Source organism: Cetorhinus maximus, chromosome 23 (genome assembly GCF_964194155.1).
Source record: "Cetorhinus maximus chromosome 23, sCetMax3.hap1.1, whole genome shotgun sequence".
In the NCBI taxonomy this organism is placed as follows: Eukaryota; Metazoa; Chordata; class Chondrichthyes; order Lamniformes; family Cetorhinidae; genus Cetorhinus; species Cetorhinus maximus.
This window is the reverse complement of record NC_135901.1, coordinates 1,872,230-1,898,915: the sequence shown is the minus strand read 5'-3', so window position 1 is coordinate 1,898,915 and position 26,686 is coordinate 1,872,230. Positions and strand designations below refer to the sequence as shown.

Below are 26,686 nucleotides of genomic sequence, written 5' to 3'. Positions count from 1 at the left end.
CAAGAAGTTATAACATTCCCGGCAGGTACAGCTCCGTGGGATCAGAAACTGGGGTGTATTAGTCTGGGGTGTATTACTGTGCAGTGAGGCACTGAGAGATAAAACAACTATTCCGAGCTGACAATCTCCACAGCGGCCACTGCTCTCCTCAATGTGCTGACTCCTTTGTGAACTACAGGTCCACAGACGCCATCCATTCTGCAGGGACAGGGGTAATAGGATCGGCTGAAGCCTGCTACTGTTTCACTGCTATCGTTTTGTCTTCATGTTGTTAACTATCAGCTCCTGATGGTTGGGTTGGAAATGTTAAACCAAATAAAACTTATCATCGCGATGTTGAGGCAGGTCTGAGTTGGCAACAGTGTTTGGTTCAATCATTTTAGTTGCAGGCGGAGATCAATGACCAAGTACAGCAGGGGCGCAGTGCATCAACACACCATACAGCATAGGAAGAGTTAATCAATACACCATACAGCAGAGGAGGAGTCCATCAACACACCATACAGCAGAGCAGGAGCCCATCAATACACCATTCAGCAGAGCAGGAGCCCATCAACACACCATACAGCAGAGCAGGAGCCCATCAACACACCATACAGCAGAGGAGGAGTCCATCAACACACCATACAGCAGAGGAGGAGTCAATCAACACACCATACAGCAGAGGAGGAGTGAATCAATACATCATAGAGCAGAGGAGGAGTCCATCAACACACCATTCAGCAGAGGAGGAGTCCATCAATACACCATACAGCAGAGGAGGAGTCCATCAACACACCATACAGCAGAGGAGGAGTCCATCAATACATCATAGAGCAGAGGAGGAGTCCATCAACACACCATTCAGCAGAGGAGGAGTCCATCAATACACCATACGGCAGAGGAGGAGTCCATCAACACACCATTCAGCAGAGGAGGAGTCCATCAACACACCATACAGCAGAGGAGGAGTCAATCAACACACCATACAGCAGAGGAGGAGTGAATCAATACATCATAGAGCAGAGGAGGAGTCCATCAACACACCATTCAGCAGAGGAGGAGTCCATCAATACACCATACAGCAGAGGAGGAGTCCATCAACACACCATAGAGCAGAGGAGGAGTCCATCAATACATCATAGAGCAGAGGAGGAGTCAATCAACACACCATACAGCAGAGGAGGAGTCCATCAATACATCATAGAGCAGAGGAGGAGTCCATCAACACACCATTCAGCAGAGGAGGAGTCCATCAATACACCATTCAGCAGAGGAGGAGTCCATCAACACACCATTCAGCAGAGGAGGAGTCCATCAATACACTATACAGCAGAGGAGGAGTCCATCAACACACCATACAGCAGAGGAGGAGTCCATCAACACACCATACAGCAGAGGAGGAGTCCATCAACACACCATACAGCAGAGGAGGAGTGAATCAATACACCATAGAGCAGAGGAGGAGTCCATCAACACACCATTCAGCAGAGGAGGAGTCCATCAATACACCATACGGCAGAGGAGGAGTCCATCAATGCATCATAGAGCAGAGGAGGAGTCCATCAACACACCATACAGCAGAGGAGGAGTCCATCAATACATCATAGAGCAGAGGAGGAGTCCATCAACACACCATTCAGCAGAGGAGGAGTCCATCAATACACCATACGGCAGAGGAGGAGTCCATCAACACACCATTCAGCAGAGGAGGTGTCCATCAATACACCATACTGCAGAGGAGGAGTCCATCAACACACTATACAGCAGAGGAGGAGTCCATCAATACATCATAGAGCAGATGAGGTGTCCATCAATGCACCATGCAGCAGAGGTGGAGTCCATTAATGCAGCATACAGCAGAGGTGGAGTCCATTAATGCACCATACGGCAGAAGTGGGGTCCATTAATACTCCGTACAGCAGAGGGGGAGTCCTATCGCCCCATTGTGCTTGTGCTGGCTCTTCGCATGGGCTATCCAATTAATCCCACCTCTCCGCTCTTTCCCCAAGCCTCGAAAAATTGCTGCTTCACATGTTTGAAACATTATTCAGTTACTTCATTTAGAAAAAGAATTATAGAAACATATTCGGAAATAGAGGCATTAATTTCAAATACACATTGTTTTATCATAATTATTACGATGAACGACGGAGATATTAAGAATGTAAAGATATTGTAAAAATATTTCACTGAGCAGATCCCCACAGTTTGTCTGATCTCATCTGCTGCTTGTACTCTCACATTCTGCACAAGCCTGTCAGTCAGCCCCATTTTATTTATACAATATGTGGTCTAATTGACCGTGTCGCTTTATTCAAAGTCTTCAGAGCGCCCTGGCCCTCTATACCCACCTTTATATTAGGTCGTGTTTGTCTAATGGAACACGTTGTTTTATTCTTCTGGGCACTCTAGCCCTCTATACCAACCTTTCTATCAGCTGTGGATAGCTGTACTAATCAGTGAGCAGCTCTTTTAATGGGAGGCTCCGGCATTGCTACCAGCACAATATGAAGTCTTTCCCTTCACTCCACCCAGCTCAGAGACTGAAACAGTTGGAGGGAGAACATTGTGTTGAATTCCTGTCCTGTTCCGTGTTCCGTTCACTGCTGCCCGCTCTGATGTCGTTAACTGGATGATAAATGAGCTTTCAGCTGATTGGACGGGTAACAGAATAAAGGATCTGATTGGTCCACCTTTTGACTCTGTCATAGGCAGAGACACCGGGTGTTGCTCAACATTAACCCAACTCTTCACGAAAACAATTTTTGGATCCGCACGTTCGATTCAAATCCGGCTTCAACTGTCTGCAAACATGTCGGTTATTACGTTTTATTCGTTCCTCACAGCTGCAGCTCTCGTAACTGGTAAGTTTACAGCTACAAAATCTCCTTGCAGGCAATGTGTTCTGTGTTCACTGTGTTGTGTCTCTATTTCCAATGTGCTCCGTCACCTGATGATATTGTATATTAGAATGATGATAAAAGCTTAAAGTTTCTGTATTTCTAAATGTCGACAGGTGTTAGTGGTGCCGACGCGGTATCACAGGAGCCGCTTATAGCGACACATGTCGAAGGACATTCGATGACCATTAATTACAGCTACTCGAGCACGGATAGCTCATACTCCTTACAACTGTACCGTCAGGAGCAGGATAAAGCCCCCAAATTATTGATCTACATCCCTAAATACGGGGATGTTGTCAGAGCAGAGGGCGTAGGGACTCGATTTTCTGCATCGATCGACACTTCGAAAAGTGAGGGGAATTTCACCATCCGTGACCTGCGGCTGTCTGACAGCGCGGTGTATTACTGCGGGCTGAGAGACACAGTGATAGGAACCAGAGGGAGCCCCGTACAAAAACACTGCCGCAATGAAATAAGGTGAATAGAATAGGGGGCAGATTGGGGGGAAACGAGAAGTTTTTTTTTAACTTATCAGCAGCTCGAGCTGATTTCAAATAAATTCGAATAAATAACAAGCCAAGAGCAGCAAATGCAGCATTGGAGAAGGCCTGCTCTGTTCCATTTACATCGATTATGTTCTGAACATAACGCAAAAATGCGTTCTGAGAATTCGTATCATTTTGAAAATTAATGGTCTTGCGACAGAAATGCTCAGCAAAGTATTTTACATTCTGTTGCAGCCGTTACAGGAGGTGTACACAATAAGATAATGCAGCAGCCGGTATGTAACACTGCGGGGCGCTCAGGAAAAGAAGAACAGGTTTTGCATTTACATAAAGCCCTCTGCCGTGTGTTCAGATTTGCCAAAGTGCTTCCAGCAAATTTCCTGATGCTTTCTTTTTCAATTTGGCTTTTGCGTTCAGTCCTTTTACAGACCAACCGGTGTTAATTCCAGTCCACAGTGATACACGGCAGAGTCAGAGACACGAGCCCCGGCGATATTTAAAGGAACTGTTTCCTTGTCTTGATTCAAATCAGCGGAAGACCGATCAGGGAAACCTGGAGAAGCATCTCACCTTTCCCTGGCTATAACTCTTCAGCAAATATCTGGGAACTTCCCCGGGATACTGGATGCACCAGAAGAGCGTTGATATAGTGTATTTTGTTGCGTAACTGCAGTTCAGTATTGCTGTCTGCCCTACCTGAGGCTCGAATATATACCCAGCACTTCAAAGATGTCGCTGTTGACTTGTTCCTAATGCCCTTTTTAATAGTTATATTGGGGCATATTAACCCTTTGTTGATATGAATATTCATTCTGCCCCCTGCAATATGTAAATACTGAGATGATTTCATTCCTTTGGTCTGAATGCTCCAGCGCCCCTTGTACTAGGTAGATTGTGATTGATGTTCACCACGTGGGGTGGAATGCTCACAATCAGCAAGCGTGTTAACGAATGTTTTGTACACTATTTTCCAGGTAAAACCCGAGCGAGTTGGGTAACGCAGCATCAACATGAGTTGAAGGTACCTGAGGGAGATAATCCGCAATTGAAGTGTAATTACAGCTCCAGCTCTGATGATCCGGATCGCTCTGGAACCGGCTGTACCCGAACCAGGCACCCCAGTTTATATTGTACCGTCAGAACACCAGGCGCGGGGATTGCGAGTTTGCGAAAGGAAAATTCGATGCTTGTCATGACGCTCAATAACATTTTATCCATTTGTCAATCTCTATGGCGGAGAGTAAAGACCGAACCTTCTATTTCTGCAGATTGAGGATCTGGGAGCTTCAACGCCGCTCCAATCCGTGCAAAAACATCATCAATCTGCAGGAAAGCAGTTAAGCAAAGGCATTTGCCACTGTGAAAAATAAAATCTCTCATTGGGAAAATTATGAAAAGCCATATTTTTCCATTTTCTGCCACAATGGCATCAAGGATCATGGACATCAGTTACGCGGAATGAGTAGAGAAACTGAACTTTATTTTAATTTTAATTGAGGTGACCAAATTTATGAAAGGATTTGATAAAGTGGATGAGGAAAAATTATTTCTACACGCAGCAGGAACGACAATGAAGGATACTGATTCAAGATAATTGACAGAAAAATCCAAGGGTAATTTATGATTATTTTCAAAGCGAGTTGCTATGACCTTGAAAGCACTACCTGAAAGGGGGTGGGAGACAGACACAATAATAAGTAATTGGATGTATATTTGAAAAATAAAAACTGCAGGCCTATGCGAAAAGACTATGTAGTTGGTCTTATTGGATAGTTCTTTAGACTGGAAAGCACAGGAACACTTGGCCGAATGACCTCCTCCTGCGCTATATTATCCAGCAATTCTATGTATCACATCCAATTCTAATCCCGGCATAAGGTGCAGTTCCTTGTGTTAGCTCTAGGCTAAAATCCTGAAACTATCTCCAGAATAGCACTGGAGGAACACTTTCATCATGCACACTCTGCCAGTTCAAGGAGAAGTTTCACCACAATATTCTTACGTGAAGTTAGGGACGGACAATAAATGCTGGCCTTGCCATAATTGCCCATAACAAGAGAATAGATACAAGAAAACTAAGAACATAGGGCTGGAATGAAAGCAGCTTGCCTTCGCCTTTAAGATCATTTGTCGCATTAACTTGTTCTACCTCTCTCCTCCCATCATCTCTTTGCCCACATCCGGCACAGCTGGGCTTTTGACGGTCTAGTTTTTTTGAGAGAAAGAAAACAGAAGCTACACTATGTCAATTATACTGATTGGGGAGGTAAAACATGATGAAATATGTGAGGTCAACCGAGTTCCTCTTGCTGTTTGTAACATGAGCATCGGTTTCTAACAATAGATTATGAAGGAAAGGGTAATATGGCAGCATTAACATAGATATTTACAGTTATTACTATTTTTCTTAATAATTTCTTGCTATTTGTGTGTGAGCAATGGAGAAGAGATGTTGTAAGGCAGTCATCACACAAAAAGTTACAGAGGATAAAAATCCTGATACATTTGAAAATGTAGTGAAATACAATGAACATCTGAAAGTGACCGACACGTCAACGCGTTCCTGAGTGATCTGAACGGTCAAGAGTTTTTAGTATTCTACATTTGATCTGCTGTTTTATTCAATAGTTTTCAGTTCTCTTGTTACCATTGATGGCCCCTGAACACTGTAGACAGGTTCACAGTGATATAAATAAATAATTGGCATTTTAGATTCTCAGCTGCTCTCTTCGTAACGCTATCAGGGAATGATGAGGGGTGTTAAAGGAAAGGGCTTTTTACTTTATTTATGACTCATTTTATTTATGATTTTGCCAGACCTAAAATCTCTGTACGTCACACTCGTTATTTTGCACTTTCTAGAGTTTCCTAATTTTCTGTATTATTACTGAACTTTTTAGCTTTCTGTTTTCCTCTCACTCATTGTGGCTTGTGCGCTTACACCTGCTTTTTCTCCGTTTGTGTTTCCAACTCCCTTCATTTCTCACCCCCTTTTAAATCTTGAGATTCTGGAAACGTCGATCCTCCAATGAAAGCGGAGCCACTATTCCACACAGCGCAGGTTTCCGTACGAGCTCTCTATATATTTGTTGCATAGTGGTTCACTGCGCATAGATGGGTGGCCGTGTCTGTAACCCGGGCGCCCCTCACAGTCAGGACACTGAGCTTGTTGTCTACAACGATTGAAGCAGCGATCCTCCCGTGTTGATCGGCTCCTCTTGTTGCCATCACCAGAAGCTGGGTCGGCTGATTCGGGAGTTCCCTGTATCAACGCACGATGTCAAATGCAATGGTGATGGTGCAGTTCATAAACACGATTCCCGTTTCACTAACAACCACCCGCCAAGGGAGCTGCATCACCTCATCTTCACCTGTCACATCTGTGCAGATCAGAATGGAAAACAGGCTCTGTAAATCCGGAGCATTATCAGAGCACATGGAAAACCAGTTGGAGAAATTGTCTATGAAGGTCGGGGTTAGAACCGGGAGATGAATATTATATTCAGAAGAATTAACCAGGAGCAAAACACCAGCTTCAGGTCCAATTCAGAGGGGTTTTCTCTTGAATTAACTAAAGAAGCCAGGTTTTAGAGTTTACCCGCCCATATTCAATATTTCACACTGACCCCGGCTCACGCTTTCTGTGAGCTCATACCGGGCCGTTCACATTCCATATTTCTCAATGATTCACACTGCTCTCTGATGGCGTGTACTGAGAATTGCATTGTACAATCATTTATGTGAATTCCCGTCAACCTGCAGTTCACAGGATAATTACAAATGAACACTGCTATTCCCTTCTTCCTGGTATAGCTCCCCAAACCGGAGAGGCCTTACATCTCGCTTTCAGTTGTAGCATTCAACGATCCCAGTGTATTTTCCTTACTCATTCCAGTTGACTCTTTATTCCACACTGTGATCACTTTCAGTGTGTCAATTGGAATCTCTTGATACTCGTCTCAAAAGCTCATTTTGTAGTTTCAACTCGTGGGTGCAGGTCGAAATTTTTCTGTCGGATATTTGCAACATGCCAACAGTAATAGCAACGTTGGCAACTCATAATAATATATTTCGTTAAAAATATAAGTTTGCCATCAGTGCGAAGTTAATGCTTCTGTTCCGGCATTTGTTCCTTTAATCACATTTTCTCAATGAAATTACTGGACAATGGTGAGTCTGGAGATCGCCCCGTCACTGAACCATTATCTCACTGCCCTCTGGTGGCGGAAATATGGCACTACAAGGTACAACTTTACAGCACTTGTTAGCCTGCAGAACACGAGACTGAGTTGAAAAATGTCCGATCCGAAACTATGCCGCATTTTTTGCTTATTTATTTTTAAATTTTAGGCTGCACCTGTTGGTGATTAATCTGATTTTTTAAAAACACGCATCTTCCAGACAAAGGCTGTTTTATCTTTCCCTATTGTAGCGTCTTTATCAGATCTGAGTCACGGAGGTTCTGTCACGCAGCCGCTCTCCCCATGAGTTAAGACAGAAGGAGAATTGGTGACTTTAAAATGCCACTTTAAAGTAATACTACATGGAGCAGCAACTGATATCAGCAACAAGCTGAAAAACAGCCAGTGCTTAATCTGATAAATATCTAAACGATTCTGAAGATAAAGCGGATTTCAGAAAATCTGTTTATTTCTGCACACTTGACAACTTGACAAAATCCAGCATTTTCACCATCTCCAGGCTTCAACTGAACAATGCTGCAGTTTATTATTGCGCCCTGAGACAATGTTGGAATCCAGTTAAACCCTCGAACAGCTACTCCCGCCCATTTGTAACTCAGAAACTTTGCCTGCTGATGTCACTTATAACGGAGACTAGATGCAAAGGCCATCACAAAACAATAATGTAGAAAATCTGTCAGGTTCCTGTGCTTAATCATAATATCAGTTTTGTGTGTATTTAAGGGGAGCACATTACCCTGAGCTACCCACTTTCTCTGAACTGAGTTTGAAAATGTTTTCAAGTGAGGGCCACCAGAGGGCAGTAATAGCGTGCATTATGACAGAAAGTCAGGCAGCGTGTGGGGGAAATTAACATATTTAACTTTGCAGACAGATGACCTTCCAGCAGAAACTTATCACTAATCATACTGAGATAATCGACACGGACCAACCGACAGAGTCCCGAGTGCAGTAGGTGATGGGTTGGCTGTTGGTTTGGTTGTCGGAATGTGTTATAGATTGAAAACTCTTTTTTATTATTTCATGCGAGTGACCGTCGCTGGCAAGGACAGCATTTCTTGCTCATCAAATAATTTCCCTTGAGTAAATTGAGATGGTGAGCCGCCTTCTTGAACGGCTATAGTTCACCTGTTCTTGTAATGGGATGCGTATTAGTGATTATAGGGAGGGAATTCCGGAATGTTGACAGTGAAAGAACGCATGTCAGGATGGCATGTGGCTGGCAGGGGAAATTGTAGGTGCTGGTGTTCTTTTTGTTTAGGTGGAAGAGATTGAGGATTTGGGAAATACCTTCGAAGTTGTCATGACGCGTTCATTTAAGCAATCAATTTTAAATGCAGACAATAATTTCAAGTGGAAGCCATGGTTGCCGTGGTTAACTAATGATTTTCTGCAAACATGGTAATTGCTAAAATAGGTATGCTGTAAATATTTATAATGTTCAATTCAGACATGATTGCTGAACGCACGAGGTGTCCGTACACCTTGAACCCGTCAAAAAGCCAATCACCTCTCCTCCATCATTGAATTCATTTTAAATGTGGTATTTGTCTATTTACCACTTTGTTGTATTCAAATTCCACAGGAGCTAGTGGCCGCGTGTATCGTCTGCGGGGAGTTTTCATCGTCAGACAACAACTCTTTCAACTGGGTGCTCCGGTTCTGAAACTGTAATGGCATTCACTGCTTTCCTTCTCTTTCTCCGCCTGACAGATTGAATCGTTAAAGGGCCAACATTGGGTTTAAACCCTGCCCCATTCCCTGTTGTATGAATCGGAGATCAAAGGAGCTGTGAGCTAATTGGCTTAATTGAAAACATAGGAGTTTTAAGCTGATTGGATGTCACCTGATGACGCTATCAGCAATGATCCAATCAGCAACGATGCGGATGTCACTCAACCTCTAATCAATTCTTGGTGAAAAGAATTTCAGCTTCAGTCCGTTCTAGTCATATCCACCGCGAGCTCTTTGCAAACATGTCGCCCGTTACTTGGAACTTATTCCTCACAGCGGCAGCTCTTTTAACTGGTAGGTTCACAAATTGCGAAACTGTGTTTTACATCTTGTCCAGGCATTACATTTAATCGGGTAGTTCAGTCATCACAAGGGGGTAATAGTTTGATCCAAAATGAGAAAAATCGTCCCGATCCAACTTATGCCAACACGGAACACTGCTTGGGAGAAATAGGCGAAATTCCCGGAGTGATTGAGAACAGAGGAGTTGGGCTGGGATCCTAGACTCCATTTGTGCGCTTGAGAGACTTTGACAGATCCAAGAGTTCGAACGAAACCCTCCGGCTGTTTCCAGTTTTCCCTTCAAATCACCGGAGTTTAAGGTGAGGAACTGATCTCGACAGAAGGTGCTGAATGTTTATTCAGGGAAGTTTTATTGAAGCGACCCAAGCACCTTCCCTTTACAGCACCTGAGCTGCGGGAAATATATTTCTATTTAGCTGCCATGATTTATTTCTCAGGTTCCGGGTGAAAGGCCGATTTTGGGAGATAGACATTTGAAGTGACATCGTTTAATTGAATATCGCTCTTGACTCTTACAGGGCATTGTGGAGGAGATTCTGTTTCACAGACACCGGCTGCAGTCACAGTCACTGAAGGAGATGATGTTCAGCTGCTCTGTAATTACACAGCTACAAGCAACAGCAATCCTTATCTATTCTGGTATCGTCATTATCCCAGCGGATCCATAAAGTATCTGCTGAAGAGAAACAGACACATCGATAACACAGAGAGATTCCCAGGAGACCGTTTTTCAGCGGAGCTCAATGAATCGAATTGCACCGTCCCACTGAAAGTGTCTAAAACAGAATTGTCAGACTCCGCGGTGTATTACTGCGCGCTGAACCCCACAGAGACACAGAGCAGGGCTGAACCTGTACAAAAACTGTCAGAGCGACGCTCAACATTACAGAGCAAGACGCAAATATTGCGATCGAGCTGAGTCTGAACTAGTTCCTTAAATCGTAGTGACAACTATACATTTATTTATAATTTATAATTTTATTCTTAATAATTCTATATGAGAAAATCTTAATGCGGGCATATTAGCAAAAGATAATGCAGTATTTATATGGTGCCTTTCTTCATGTCCCAAAATGTTTCACCGTCACTGTTATAATGTAATGTAGAGAAGGCAGCAGCCAATTTTTGCGCAGCAGAAGACTTCAAACAGTGAGGATTCAATGGCCGGCCTGTGTCAGTGATGATGATTGACCAGAGCAATTCCCCTCCTGTCTTCGAGAAAGTGGCTGTGTGATCTATCACGTCGGCCTGAGAGGGCAAACTGCCATCGATTTAACATCTCATCTGAAACCGATACTTCTGACTGTGCATCATTCCCTGAGGATAGCCACAGTATTAATCCTGGGGCTCAATACCTTGAGGGGTGGGGGTTGGGGGGGGGGGGGGGGGGAATGGGAATGGAAGCCTGAAACTTCTGTTTCAGGGGCAATAATGATGAGAACAGAGCTTCGTTTGACAACTACAGCTTTCAGATTAGCCCTTGTACTGTTAATTCTCAGACATCTGTATCTTTTTAATAATACATAGAAAATTGACAAGTAGAAGAGTGCAAAGCTTTTTATAGACGTGATCGGAGTGATTACAGGCAGATGGGCAGCCGCCAATCGGCGCCTCGGTCACCTATTCTCTCAGAGCAGGAGGCCAGTTTCTACGAGGGTCTCCTCGATAAGTTCCCGGGTTGTCCTGACTGACAGCTTGCCGGTGTCCTGTTGAGTGGAAAGAATCTCTGAACAGACTGGCCTCAGGATCCGGGAAAACTCAGGAGGTGGTGACCGTTCATCAACCCAATCCTGGAAAAACGGATTGAAATAAAGAAAAGAAAATTGAAAAATAAACTTCTCTGGTCCCCGTGGAAACAGGAAACGATAAGCTTAACCCCTGGAACCAAATGTCACTCGACAAGAGAAAGACTTTTCCTGATGTCGCGTTTTCCTGACTCAGGATGTCCGGAAGCCTTTCCAACCTCAGGAAGTGCGTTTCCAGTGCAGCCATTGTTTTGATCTCAGAAACATTATTTCCACAGAGGACAGCGGGAATGTTTAATTCCCTGCCAGGATGGGTTGTCACTCTCACCCTGGAATAAAGGAATTTGTGAGACCAGGTGTTTTCCGGATACTTTCAACTTGCAGCAAATAGTAACCAGAACATTCGGTAACGGAATGATGGACACCTCTTTCTCTAAAGCACATTCAGGGGCTGTATGATTAGAAACATTTCGCTAACCTTCTTATTCAGACAACCCAGTGACATTGGAATGCACTGATTTATAGTGTTCATCCTCTAAGTCCCCTATGCCATTCTCCTCCTCCTTCAGCTACCATACCCTAGGAAGCCATTGGTGACTGTGGACTTGCATTGTATTTGCCTATGATTGTGTTTGGCAAAGTATTACAGCTGTTTGCCGTTGCCTTCTACAGGAATCTCTCCTGCTCTTGTCACCTGCCATCGGGCATATTGGAAGGGTTTATAGGCTGATAATCAACCTTAATGACCACGTTAGGAACTGACCTTCTGTGGCCAACAAGTCCTGAAGTGGGACTTGAACCTGAAGCTTCTCGCCTAAAAGTATGGACGCTACCAGTGCTAGGGTAGACATTCTTCTCTGCCGTAGCATGCGTAATTCATATATAGGCCCCTGCCCTAAATACAATATCGGTTGCAATGAAGTGTCACCAAGACATTTCCTGTAATTCCCAGCTGTCACCTGTGACAGCGGTGAACTGACGGCTGTCAGTTTTGGACACAGAAAAGGACTTAAAGCGCCATCTAGTGGAATATTATCTGTGAAACAGCGATTCTCAATTTATTCTTGAATATTGCTGCATGATATTGCTGGATAATTATTATGGACTATTATCATGGGGTTTTTTGCTCAGATTTTATTATTACTGCACCTGGTGCCTTTTTTCATTGTTTTGCTTTTGCCACATTCGCTATTTCATATTAGGTGCAAGATTATTTGTCTCAGTTTTCCAACATGCCTACGTCATTAGTACAGTACATGTCATTTGCACACATAGATGAGATTCTCATTAATAAATTCATAAATCCATAGCTGATGAGCTTGGATTGTAAATTTCTAAAGAATGGAATGCTTCAGAGCTCCCTAATCATAAAACAAGAATGTCAACCAAATTTCACTAAGCGAATGTATCAGAGCATTTTTCTACGAGTAGAAATAAAAATGAAATAGATTTTTATGGCAGTAATTTATTCGTATGATGAACTTTGCATTTTTTTAACCGATTTTCCTTCCAACACACTCACTTCTAAAGCCCATGGGCTTGTTGTCTCCTCAGTCCCCGTGTCGAGTGAGTTATTATACAGGCTCCTCGTCTCTTTGTTTCACCGTACCTCACTGCACTGTAATACACCGCAGCATCTGACAGCTGAACCATGTTAACAGTGAGAGTGGTGGAGCTTTTCTCACGGTCCACAGATATTTTAAACCTTCCCTCAACCCTTTCATCTCTGTATGTGGACACGAGATACTCGGGAGCTTGATTGGAGAATTTCCGGTACCGGAATACAATATCATTTGTTGTGAAAGTAGCATTGTGATGAAGCGACATGGTTTGTCCAACAGTTCCCCGATACATCGATATCTGAAATGTCTCCGAGTGACAAGGAACAATTGCGAAATCATTAATAACATTAGCTTAATGATACATACAAGGATAAAGCGTTTGCCGATATTGGCAGAATATACTAATCTATCTATCTATCTATGTATCTATGTATCTATCTATCTATCTATCTATCTATCTATCTATCTATCTATCTATCTATCTATCTATCTATCTATCTATCTATCTATCTATCTATCTATCTATCTATCTATCTATCTATCTATCTATCTATCTATCTATCTATCTATCTATCTATCTATCTATCTATCTATCTATCTATCTATCTATCTATCTATCTATCTATCTATCTATCTATCTATCTATCTATCTATCTATCTACATTCCTCTCTATCTATCTACTTGTCTGTCTATGTATCTCATCGTTTATCAATCTTTCTCTCGCATGTCTACTATCTAGGTATCTGAGAGGCAGAATTATTTTTTCTGTCTATCTATTTAAGTTGAACAAGAAAACATCGGAAATCTTATTTAATATTTTTCGGTGCTCTGTATGTGTAGTAAAAGCGGTAGAATGTTGTAACTTCATCCAGATGAAAGTTAAAACATGGGAAATTAAAGTTTCTGAACGTCGCCGGCATTTCTAAAGGTTCTTGTTTGGAGAAAGGTTAACGGTGCAGCGGAGACACGGCAGTGAACAAGATATTGTACAGCCGGATCCACTCTTTGTCTCAATGTGTCTGCTTCCTGCAGTGATACATTCCGGCGTCCTAGGCCGCGGTGTCATCCACAGAGATGGTATTGACCTTCTTTGCTTGGTCAAAGGACAGTGTGTCCTTTGGTCACATTCACCTGGAAAATGGAGGCGATAAATGTCGGAGCCCCTGTCAGTGTTTGTCTTTACCAGGCTACGGTATAACCAGAGCCAACAGAGAGCCGACAGTCCAGTTCAACCCATTCCCTTTCCCGAGACACCACCTGCTCAGGGTGGGAGCTCTGATCCTCACACTGAACGGCTATGAACAAAAGAAAAAACACTGAACCACCACGGGGTACTGAGAGATTGGTAAAAACAATGCATCTGTTGAGATAAATAAACTCACACAATATCAATAGCAACAGGGCTCCAACTGGAAACAGGTCTTTGCCGGAGTTTCTGTTCGTGACGACGAAGATGGAAAAAAGGCGGATCATTCAGAGCCTGATTTCCAGACTGGGACTTCCTGTTGAGTCCATGACTCTCAATGGTGGGGAGGTGGCGAGGAGAGCGGAGGGCTTTACATTCTGCTCTTGAATGTGAGACTGATGGGCCACATTCCCACCGATTGGCCAATTATAGGATGTCCCAAATGACGTTATTCATGGTGCTACCCAGCGATTGGCAGTTTCTCAAAACTTATACCACTTGAACTGTCACTGCTTCCGAACCTCTCTGCTTCCTGTATGTAGCACGAGGTTATATTGTTTCATAATGCCTGTGCTCTGTTGTCGTTATAACTGAGAGGACTCATTAGTCATCTTACAACACAAAGAGAGGAAGTTCGGCCCACTACCCATGTGCGTTGGCTGTAATGTAGCGTTATACGCTTATTGTGAATCATCTGTCCGCTACCCGTATATTGTGTCTTTAAAAAAATATTTTAACTGGTCAAATGTTGACCTATTTGTCTTCTAAATTACTTGTACATTCTGTTTTCATCGATGTTTCTCATGGACCTTCACATCCGCTAACATTCCACTGCTCAAAATACGAAAAGTCTACTCTCCCCTCCACTAGAATAGTAGTGAACTTAAATGACGCCAGCCAGTTACCCACCGACTCACTCTCTTTTTAACCTTATCCAAACCTTTCCTAATTGGGTACAATTCTGTCAGTCCACTTCTTAAAGTTCCGTGTCCTGGTGAAAACATCCCCAGTTGCTCAGGTTGCTACTCAGGATTATCGTCTCTCGCCCGGCAACATCGTTCACAGTCCATCCTACACACTGTCTTTCAGGTTGACAGCAAACGAAAGAAGAGTTACAAAACTGACCCAAGGGTATGAACAGTGTCCTCAGCAATGATGTGTCCAGCTTTATTCTTGATTCTGAGTTTAATAATCCGCGTCCCTGTTGATTAAATGCGATTCTTTAACTCTTTCTCAGCAGCTTGTTCCACATTTTCTGCATCTGGGTCCTGAATTCTTTCTCCTCCTTTACCCATTACATTAATATTTGCTTCTTAGTACCCCATAACCTTTCACCCCCTTGCTTAGCAAGAGCCTATCTATCTCTGGCTCAAAAGGTGGCGGAAGCGGAGTCTTTGAATATTTTAAGGCAGAGCTAGATAGATTCTTGATAAGCAAGGGGGTGAAAGGTTATCGGGGGTAGGAGGGAATCTGGGGTTCAGGTTACAATCAGATCAGCCATGATCTTATTAAATGGCAGTGCAGTTCGAAGGGCCGAGTGGCCTACTCCTGCTTCTAATTAGTATATTAGTGTGTTGGTTCCAATCAGATTTCGACTACTTTGTATTTTGTTCGCCTAGGAGACAAACAGACACAACAACTTTAGGTTTTCCTTCAGACGATTAACTGGATTGTTCTTCTGATGGTTACTGACAATTATTTCGCTGCGCTACCTGCGCGGGCATTTCTAATGGGTAAAGCCCGCCACCTACCGTTATATTTGGGTAAATTTGTTTTGTCGAATTAATCAAACTCGGAAAGGTCATTCCGACTCGAAATGTTAACTCTGTCTTCCTCTCCACAAATGCTGTCAGACCTGCTGAGCTTTTCCAGCAACTTTTATTTTTGTTTCAGATTTGCAGCATCTGCAGTATTTTGTTTTTATCATCGAACTCGGTATTTAGTCCCTGAAATGTTTTTCTTAAATTTATTTTAGTGTGGAAGGGACATTTTCTACGGGGAGACATCACCCCAACACAGTTGTAAAGATCGTGGACGTTGCATTTTTATGCATTTTATTTGAAGTGACACTAAATCATAAAAATGAGGTATTATTAACAAATGAATAAAGCATGCGCTCTAGGGTTTGGGCATCGCTGGCAGTTCACCTCCTGGTTGTCCATCCGTAAGTGGGCCTTTCAACGCATGAATCTCCCAACTTTAACAATGTGGCCCAAAATGTTTGATGCATCCCATTAAAATCGTGCTCCACATAGGCAGAGAATGCATTGGGGAAATGAACAACATTATGGGATGTTTAACATCGAGCCAACAAGGACACAATTCAGAGGAATTCCTGAATGCAACATACAGCGCTGTCTTTAGTTTTATCAGCCAAGTAAGAATGACATCATCGAAGTTTGGCGGTAGTGCAGAGGTAGCCCAGGAGTGTAATGTTTCAGCTTGTGGTCTATGAGTCGAGAGGAAAATCTAAGACAGTCATCTCGGACTGTTATCAGTTGATTATTGGCCTCACAAACTGAACGATAAATGGACCGGCTTTCACAGAGTGACAGAGTCCAAAAAAATGAAATAATCCCGGTAATAACTAGAGGACATTGTAGGGGTTTGGTGTTTTCTATAAAGACGAGTTAAATTGGCGGTAATATTTTAAACCGAGAATGGATGATCGGATGGAAATTAGGCAGAGAGTAAGGGTAAAGAGAATTAAGTTGTGCCGAACGCTTCCTCATCCGTCAGTATCCGTCAGAATCGGGCGACGAGCAACTCACCTCCTGACTCCCCAAAGCCTGTCCACCATCTAGAAGGCACAAGTCAGGAATATGATGGAATACCCCCCCACCTGCCTGGATGAGTGCAGCCCCCACAACAGTCAAGGAGCTTGACACCATCTAGGACAAAGCAGCCTGCTTGATATTCACCACATCCACAAACATTCACTCCCTCTACGCACAGGAGCAGCAGTGTGCACCATCTACAAGATGCACTGCAGGAATTCACCAAGGCTCCTTCGACAGCACCTTCCAAACCCACGACCACTACCACCCTGGAAAGACAAGGGCAGCAGATCGTCAGGAACACCACCACCTGGATGTTGACCTCCAAGTTGCCCTCAATCATGATCCTGATTTGGAATTAAATCGCCGTTCCTTTACTGCCGCTGGGACAAAATCCTGGAACTCCCTTCCTAACAGCACTGTGGTTCTACCTACGCCAGATGGAATGCAGCGGTTCAAGAAGGCGGCTCACCACCTTATCAAGGGCAAGTGGGGATGGGCAATAAATGCTGGCCCAGCCAGCGAAGCCCACATCACATGAATGAATAATAAAAAAGTACCTTCTGACTTTGAGATTGATCTGCTGCAGTGAAAAGACCAACACAATAATTGAGTCTCTGGAGACGATGTGGAATAAATTGTACTCTGACAATTTCCGCAATTTTACTAATAAAAAATGAGCAGTATCTTGTGTGGTGATCCACCGTGGCTATCTGTAAGCGTGCGTGTGTGTGTGTGTGTGTGTGTGTGTGTCTGTGGGCGTGTGTGTGTGTACACCTGTGTGTTCATCGGTATGTGACTGTGCGGATGTCCAGTGTTCTAGGTGAGGTTTGTGCTGCCCAGTGGAGGGCGCTTTCTGATTACTTGATCGCCATCATGTTCCCCTGCTACATGAAGTGGTCGTTCAGAGAGATATAAATATTGAAGAGATTCCCACCGACCTGCTGTGGTCTCGGCGCTGTTTTTAATTTCTGCAGCCCACCGCCCCTCTCATCATTTTAAAACATTCTGCTATTCTCTAACATATTCAAAAGCAGATATTATGTGCTCGACGTGTCTCTTTCTGATAATAGCATTCGTGCTATTATTCGTGAGCTTATGTTTGAATGGACAGGGTGCGTTCCATTGGCTAGATTTACTGCCAGAATTTCGACAAACGTTCTGTTTCTGTTACAGGAACGAGTGGCCAGGATTCAGTGCCTCAGGATCCTCCCGAATTAACGGTTCAAGGAGGACAGACGCTTATCGGTAGTTACTCCACATCCACCAGCACACTCTATCTCTACTGATAGATCAAATATCCCGCGGGTGTTCCGAGATATGTACTGAAAGAGTTTCGGCAATGCGCAAGGAGATAATTCTCCAGTTTTCCTAGACAGGTTTTCTCCTGGTTTGGACAAAAACCCTTGTCTCTGACTCTGCCGTGTATCACTGAGCACAGAGCCCCACACTGTTACAGAGCCACAGTCAGGAGGCACAAAAGCCGAGAAGGCACTCTCATCTACTGTCACAGAACCAATTCTGGGGCCTGGACTGTCACCTGGTAATAGAACCGAAGCCAACGTAAAGACAGCTGAATGGCACATTGCTACGTTGCAGGCCCTGTGTCATTCTCTGTAGCCTTCCTCTTAATATCAGCTGTGGGTGGTTCCCAAGGTCAGTAAGCAGCACCTTTAATGCAGCCTGCGGTATTCATACAAGGACAACACTAACCATTTCACTTCATTGCCAACTCCTCACACACTGACCCCTATGAAAGGGCCAATATTTAGTTGATTCCTCATCTCGATCCCCGCTGGAGGAAGAATAACTTCACTGATCCGTTGCACTCCTCTCTGACGCAACTAATTGGAGAGCAAAGGACCTGTGAGCTGATTGGATGAATTGGAGGACAAAGGATCGTGGAGCTGATTGGACGTCACTTGTTGATTCTTTCAGCAATGGACGAATCGCTGGGGAGACCGGATATAAATGAGCATCTTCAACTCTCCAATTACAGATTCAGTCCGTTCTGTTTCAATCCGCCACCAACTCGCGGCAAACATGTTGGCTTTTGCTTTTTATTCATTTCTCACAGCTGCATCTCTCTTACCCGGTAAGTCGACATGTTACACAATCTTCCTCTTGCAAGAATCGTTGAAATTCATTTAATGGTGTTTCCCTCTATCTACATTGTGATCTGTTACATTATGCTGCTAGTTATCATAAAATGACAATAAAGTAAGATATTAACTTTCTGTATACCTAAACTTCTGCAGAAATTCAGGTTGCAGACTCCATCTCACAAGAGCCGGTTACATCAATGCGATTCGAAGGAGATGAGGTGACAATTAAGTACAGCTATTCATTTTCTTGAACTTCTTCATATTACATTCAACTGTACCGCCAGGACCCGGACAAAGCCCCAATTTTCTTGATCTACATCCCTAAATATGGGGATGTTTTCAAAGCCGATGGCGTTGGGACTCGATTTTCTGCATCTCTTGACACTTCGAAAAGTGAGGGGAATTTCACCATCCGTGACCTGCGGTTGTCTGACAGCGCGATATATTACTGCGGGCTGAGAGACACAGTGACAAGAACCAGAGGGACTCTCGTACAAAAACACTGCCGCAAGGTGACAGGGTGAACAGAATAACCGGCTGTGTACTGGGATAATAATTGCTAATAATTAGCAAAGGAGAGCAAAGTAGGCCACTCCCAATAGCTCTGAACAGACGTGTCATCTTTCAGATTTCATGAATAATATGTTGAGCAATTGGCAGGAGGAACCCTCTGAAAGCGTATGCGAAAAGTTGAGTCTATAATGTGTATTAAATCGGAAGATATCCTCCTATGCACTGCCCATCTATTTCCTGACTCTGCTTGGCATTCCACCACCGCGTAGCGAAAAGGGAAAATCTTCCCCTTGTGTGTCGCCAGTAGAAGGAGAATCAGAACTAACACCGTCAGCAAGATGAGCCTGGTTAGTGACAGTGACTAAAATAAACTGAATATCTACATCTATATCGAACATTTCGAATTATTTATCTGAGAGGGCTTCTTTCCCGTCTACGAAATATCAAAGTGTCTCTCAGGTCAATAAGAGATCAAATTCAGCACAATGCTCAACACCATTCGCGACTCCTCAGATACTGAAACAGTCCATGTCCAAATGCAGCAAGGCCTAGACAATATCCAGGCTTGGGCTGACAAGTGACAGGTAAATTTCGCGCCACACAATTGCCAGGCAATGACCATCTCCAACAAGAGAGCATCTAACGATCGCTCCTTGACAATCAATGGCATTACCATCGCTGAATCGCCCACTATCAACACCCTGGGGGCCACTATTGACCTGAAACTGGACTGGACTAGCCATATAAATACTATGGCTACAAGAACGGGTCAGAGGCTAGGAATTGTGCGACGAGCAACTCACCTCCTGGCTCCCCAAAGCCCGTCCACCATCTTCAAGGCACAAGTCAGGAGTGTTATGGAACACTCTCCACTTGCCTGGATGAGTGCAGCTCCCACAGCGCTCAAGAAGCTCGACACCATCCAGGACAAAGCAGCCGTTTCACTGACACCACATCCACAAACATTCACTCCCTCCTTCAAGCAGAAAGGGGTTATGGGCGTTGGAAAATGCAAGGGGAAGTACCGGGTAGGGGGAGAAGAGCTGCGAGTGAGGGTTTTGGGGCGGGAAATAGTGGCGTGAAATGCGGAGGCGTAGGTTTGGCTGGGGGGGCGGTAAATGCGGGGGTGGAAATAGGGTGCGTGCTTTCAGGGGCTGTTAATCCAGAGGTGCAATTGCGGAGGTGAGGGGAGTGGTTGGGGGAGGGGTGGGAATGGAATGGTGGTAACGGGGGAGAGGGGCACAGACGAGAAGGTACCAAAGTGGGAGTCAAAAGAGAGAGAGAGACGGAACAGAGGAAAGAGACAGAGACAGATAGACATAAAGAAGACAATGGCTCTGATTTCCAGGACTCGTCGTGGCGGGACCAGTTGCAGGAGATCCGATGGCCCAGCCTAAAGCCCATTAACTTTCGACAGGACCGGGCGATCCCGGCGGAGGGCGGGGCCAGAAAATCTCGCCCTCCGTAAAGATGCCACTGAAATAATATGAAGATTTGACTTTGAACATGACATGGCTGGACCGTCATCCTTACCGACAATAAACACTGGCAACACAACCCAGGCCGTGAATACCCGCAGGGGTATACCCGTCAAACCCGAACCTGACCATGTCTTTAAAAACACAAACGCGGAGCGGAAGTAACTCCGGAATGAACCCCGCCAGTGGCTCTTATTCGCCAGTGTCATTTCTCACTTCCGCGTTCAGTTGTTTCTCCCATTGACACAATGATTAATCAAATTGAGATGAAATTTAGGTGAGGATGAGAGTTAAGCTAAATATTGTTGACCTACAGCATAAACAAACTGACTGTGGGCTTATTCACTCAGTGAGCGCCACCAATGGTGTGAAGGAAGATGTAGTTTTGTTTAAGATTAGCAAGGTAAAAATATTTCCATTTATTTTGCGCTTTTTACCGCCCGTCTTAAAACACTTTACAGCCAATTCAGCACTTTTTGAAGTGTAGAAACGGTTGTAATGTAGGAAACCGGCAGTCGATTTGCACTCAGAGCACTCCCGCAATGTGACCATGAAAAGGTCATCTGTTATTTGTAACGTTGATTGAGGGAATATCCACGACATTAGGGAGAACTCCCCAGCTCTTCGTATAAATATTGTCACCGGGCTGGCAGACAGGGTTTCGGTTTTATATTTCACCTGAAAGACGATCATGCGATGCTCCCTCAGCGCTGCACTGGAGTGTCAGCCTCGAAATTTGAGCTCAAGCCTTTACACTGAATTTTTCTCGATTGTTGTGCTGGGCTGTGATGGCTCAATTAGAGTTTTAATTTCATTGTCATGTACGTTTCGTGTTTATCCCGGACACCTAAGGGGCGGGATTGCTTCGATAGCGATTGTTATTGAAACAGCAGATTTATAGGCCCTAAAGTCATCGAGAGGTTTGGGGAGAGAGCGGGGGTATGGCGGTGAGATAGCGGATCAGCCATGATCATATTGAATGGTGGAGCAGGCTCAAAGGAACGAATAACCTACTCCTGCTCCTATTTTCTATGCTTCTGTTTCAATGAATCCTTCCATAAGAATAAACTTGTCATTGCAAGAGAAATACTTTCAGAGGATACTTCCAAAAAAAGACCAGAAGAAATTTCCCCTTGTTTGCCCCCAGCTGAAGTTGAATCAAATCAGACCCGCCTTCCTCCTGCCGTCAGCCAATTCGATCAGTGAGAGTGAGTGAAATGAACTGGAAACCTTCATGTACATTTAAACCTATCCTTTGCCACTTCGAAAAGTCATCATCGCGTGACTGTGTTTGTAATTTCCCAGCCGGGATTGCGAACTTCTTCCCAAATATCTGACTGAAATTAACAGGAAACCCCATTTCATTTTGCTGAAATTACTCACAAGGGGGGTGAAATGGGGTTATTAACACAAGATTCGAGTTCCAATCCTATCTCCTTTACTGCCCTCTTCATTCAGACATTAAAACTAAAGACATTGTTTTCAAAAGTTAGCTTTACACAAATTTCATCAGCCTTATTTGCTTGATGATTTTAATTGCCAGCAAGTAATTCATAAGCTTGCCAGGGAGAGATTGTGATAATGAATAGCAGTAAGAAAAGTATAGAAGTGTTACTTTGATGAACCCCACGAATAAATACACAGATATAAAGAGGTTTCAAATGTTTAAAGCATTTACAGGTTCTGGAAGGATTATCAACCGCGTCCCGACGGGATAGCGAGAAACATCTAACCAATGCGCCCTCTGGCGGATGTACTGAGAACATTGGCACTGTTCCGGGCACTGGATGAAAATAGACAGCAAGTTGTGACTAGGGGCAGTTTCTCTTGAGGCGCATTGCGATGATGCTGTTGCTGATTGTTGAGCCATGTACATAAAGGGGTATATGGGTTAAATGCAAAAAAAAGAATGGATTGGCGCTTGACTCACAGTGTCCGCTCTCAGATTTGACTTTAGATCTGCACATTACAGAACACACAACGCGTATTCACAACAACCGACTCAATTCCTTTCAGCGCACGCCGAGTGGGCGTTATGACATTTGTTGTGCAGATTATTGCAGACAATAAATATGGTTATTCCTCCAGATGAGCAAGGTTTAAGAGATTCTTGCCCCTGTGACTCTGCAATTGGATAACCTTGGTAGAAACTGGCCCGCCTGATCATGGAGACCAAGGCACTGAGTCAGGCAGAGCGCTGTCTACCTGTCTGTCAGTAAGCAGCCTTCTTATCTGTATAGAGGGCTGTTAATCATCTACCTGTATATGTGTATTGCATTGCTATTGCTAGAACATACGAATGTGTATAATCAACAGTAAAAAGGCGAAACTACAAGTGTTTGTTTACAGCTTTCACATAATGGTAGCACCCTCACTTCTGAGTCTGAAAATGGAAAATTCGACTCTCACTTCTAAACTCTCTCCTTTCCTGAAAGGCTTATCCACGGTTTGCATTAGGCAGTTCATAACAATATTCATCTATGTCAAATCACGTGCTCCAGGTTAAACCGATCGAAACTGTTTGGTAACTGGAATTGGGCAGAGTTGGCACTGAGACATAATTCCTGCCCGATGGGATAAACGGAAGTGGATATTAATTCATTCTGCAGGTCTCGGTGGTGAGGTGTCATTATTTGTCCTCCTTATTTGTCCTCGGATTGCGACTCCAATCCCAGAGGAATGTGACTGGCTCTTTAAAGCTTTGACAAATGAACCAGAAAGTTGTGCGTTGTAGCAGGGCAAACAGCGATGAGAAACAAATGTAAAGAAAAGGTGAAGGAAATAGTCAGTAGGTCGGTCAGAATCTGAGAAGAACTACAATATAATTAATGTTCTGGGACAGTGACCTTTCAGCAGAACTAGGACGCTTTTACTTGGAAATGAAAGGGAGGGAGAGAAGAAGAACAGAAGGGACGAACTGTGAGAGGTGCAGGAAGAAGAGATTAAATAAGAAAAATGTCCATGGTTCAGGACCAAACGTGTTGTAACTGAACATGTAAAGAAACAGAAAATGTGTCCACAGGATGTGTGAATGGCAGGATCCTGAAAAGTAGGATTCAAAAAGCAAAGAAAAGGGAATAAGGGCGCATCAGAAACACAAAACAAAACCAACTGGCGAGGAAAATAGAAACAAAATTGGAAATGAAAGTCGGCTGGCCAGGAACGCCCACATCCGGAGGATGAAGAAAACTTCCTGAGCCATTGCAACACATGATTATTACGTTTCAAAATCATCATTGCATCCTCTCCCCTTCCTTCCCAGTCTACTGCCTTTAATTAAAGTTATGGAAATTTCTCCAGTTCATCTTCATTATGTCTAAAAAACTTTAGACCAGTTTTGGTGACTTGATGAGCTCTTTGTGTGGTAGACAACTTCACTTCAAATGTTCAGTTTCACAATGAAAACACGCCTGTTTTCCATTGCAGGAATTCCCAGCAGGGAACAGATTCGTTTTAAATCAATTAACATCAATGGTTTAATGCAACAAATGTAGGTGATTCCCTCATGGAGGGGCGGGCTCCACTCTCGGGAATGGATGGAGTCTGTTGTGTGACCCGGACATTGCACTGGGGCAGATTCTCCTCAAGAAAACGTTAAATTAAAATAAGAAATGTGCATTTCTCTGCATCCTGGAAATGAGAGATTTAAACAAGAATTAAGTGCATATAACGGACGGTGCTAGAAAGAGGAGTAAGGCAAGTTACGAAATGCATGTGAATCCAATAAGTGTTTTTTTTCACAAGTTAGCTCAAATGTGTTACCCAATCATTAAATTGCGCAATCACCAGAAGTGTTTTGGGAAACCCGAATACACTGGATAAGGCTTCATGTACATATGTACAAGGCTGGATGGGACAGATGTTTGATCCACCAGATAGCCTCGTATTATGGCTGACATGCAGGCGAGTGGAGTTAAACCACAGTCAGATCAACCACCTAACTGACTGGCAGAGCGGGCTTAAGGCGCCAAATGGCTGCTTGTGCTCCTATTACTTATCTTCTTAATTCTTAAGTTCTCATGCAACACGCCTAAGAAGAAATCATCTGGCCGTTATGACTTTGCTGTGTGTGGAATCTTGTTGCTTGTATATTCACCGCCAAGTATCATATATTACAACAATTGATTGGCTGTGAGGATCTTTGGGATATTGTGTCATTCTGAAACGCGCTATATAAATGCACGAAAGAGAAAGACCGATGAAGATAGAGAGCTAGAGGGAGCCAGAGGGAAATGTCAGAAAGAAAGAGAGAAAGAGAAACGGGTAAAAAAAAAAGAGGGAAAGGGAGAGATAGAGAACAAAGTGCAAGGCATATATAGAGAGAACTCAAGACAGAGAAAGAGAGATAGAGAAAAAGAGCGAGATAAAGAGAAATATAGGTAGAGGCATACACAGTCACGGTGAGAAAATTCGAAAGAGAGGAGAAAAAGAGAGAGTAAGGGGAAGAGAAAGACGAAAAGAAACATGCAAATTTAAAGCGATAGAGAGGTCGGGGGGTCGGGGTTGGAGAGACAAAGAGAAAAGGATGAGATGAAAAGAGAGGGCCGATATAGGGAATCTGACACAAAGAGAGAAAAAGAGAGAAGGGTATGGAGAATCAGAGAGAGAGAGAGGAAAAGGATGTAGAAAAGAGAGAGAGAGAGAGAGAGAGAGAGAGCTGGGCGCAGAGAGGGAGGATATGGAGAATCAGACACAGAGAGATAGGCAAAGAAAGATTAGGAGAGAAATTAGAGAGTTTCATACTCATCATCCCATAGGTAGGTTCTGTATTCCCTTGACGGACCCTCACACTCCTTCCGTCTCCCTTCCCATGGTGAGGAGAGAGACCCTGGGCAACGGGGTTTGGGCTGGGTGGGGTGAGGTTTAAAATATCAGAGCTGGGACACACACACACACACACACACACACACACACACACACACACACACAAACAAAGACAGAAAGAGAAACCTGATTCAGGCATTGGTACTCACCCAAAGCCGCATGGTCCAGAGAAAGACACATTGATTCTCCAAACCTCTTATAGCTCCCATGCCTGTCACTCAAGCTTCCACATCTCCAAAATCATCCCCCCACCCCACAACCACCCCATCCAACCAGCTTTCAGCTACCTCCACCTGAGGCACACCTATCCCAGGTGTGGCACAGACCAACAGAAATTTTTGTTTGACTGGGGTGTTGGAAAACAGCAGGTAAGTGGTTCAGCGCAGGGTTGTCTCCCTCTCTCTCCCTCTCTCTCTCTCTTCCCCCACCCTCCTCACCAGCCTCACACCTCAGGAACTATGGGGCTGAGGATTTGCAACTTGGAACTACAGGATGGAGCAGTTGGGGATCAGTCATTCATTCTGTAGCTCATTTTACACTGGACTGAAGTAGGTATACTGTTCCATCATCCTCTGCTTTATACTAACATTCCGTCAAGTTCAAACTTCATCACTTTCTCCCCGCTGTGTCTGTTGCTCACTGCATTGACTATTTCCGTTCAGCTTTACAGGACCATCTCTTGTGTCTACTGGAAAACCACGACTAAGTTCAGCTCTTTGTGCTTCAGACCTTACTGGTGCCAATGACACTGCGGCCAGGCTGCATGTTTCATGGCAGTGAACGTAGAGCTGAGCAGTCAAAGGTCTAGGCGTTTAAAACGTTCAGAGACATTGAAAGCCTTTAACACATGGAGTTGGGGGAGGGA

General features: G+C 43.9%; 2 protein-coding genes across 3 annotated transcripts in view; both read left to right on the top strand.

Moving 5' to 3' along the window:
- Positions 1-17,163, top strand: part of LOC144698105 (uncharacterized) — a 388,932-nt gene extending 371,769 nt beyond the window's left edge. Inside the window, exon 3 of the mRNA XM_078570032.1 lies at positions 17,083-17,163. The gene's annotated coding sequence lies outside the window, so the exon portion shown is untranslated. The remainder of the gene's footprint in view (positions 1-17,082) is intronic.
- LOC144698102 (uncharacterized) overlaps positions 1-26,686 on the top strand; it is an 862,314-nt gene that overhangs the window by 611,375 nt on the left and 224,253 nt on the right. The window lies entirely within an intron of this gene.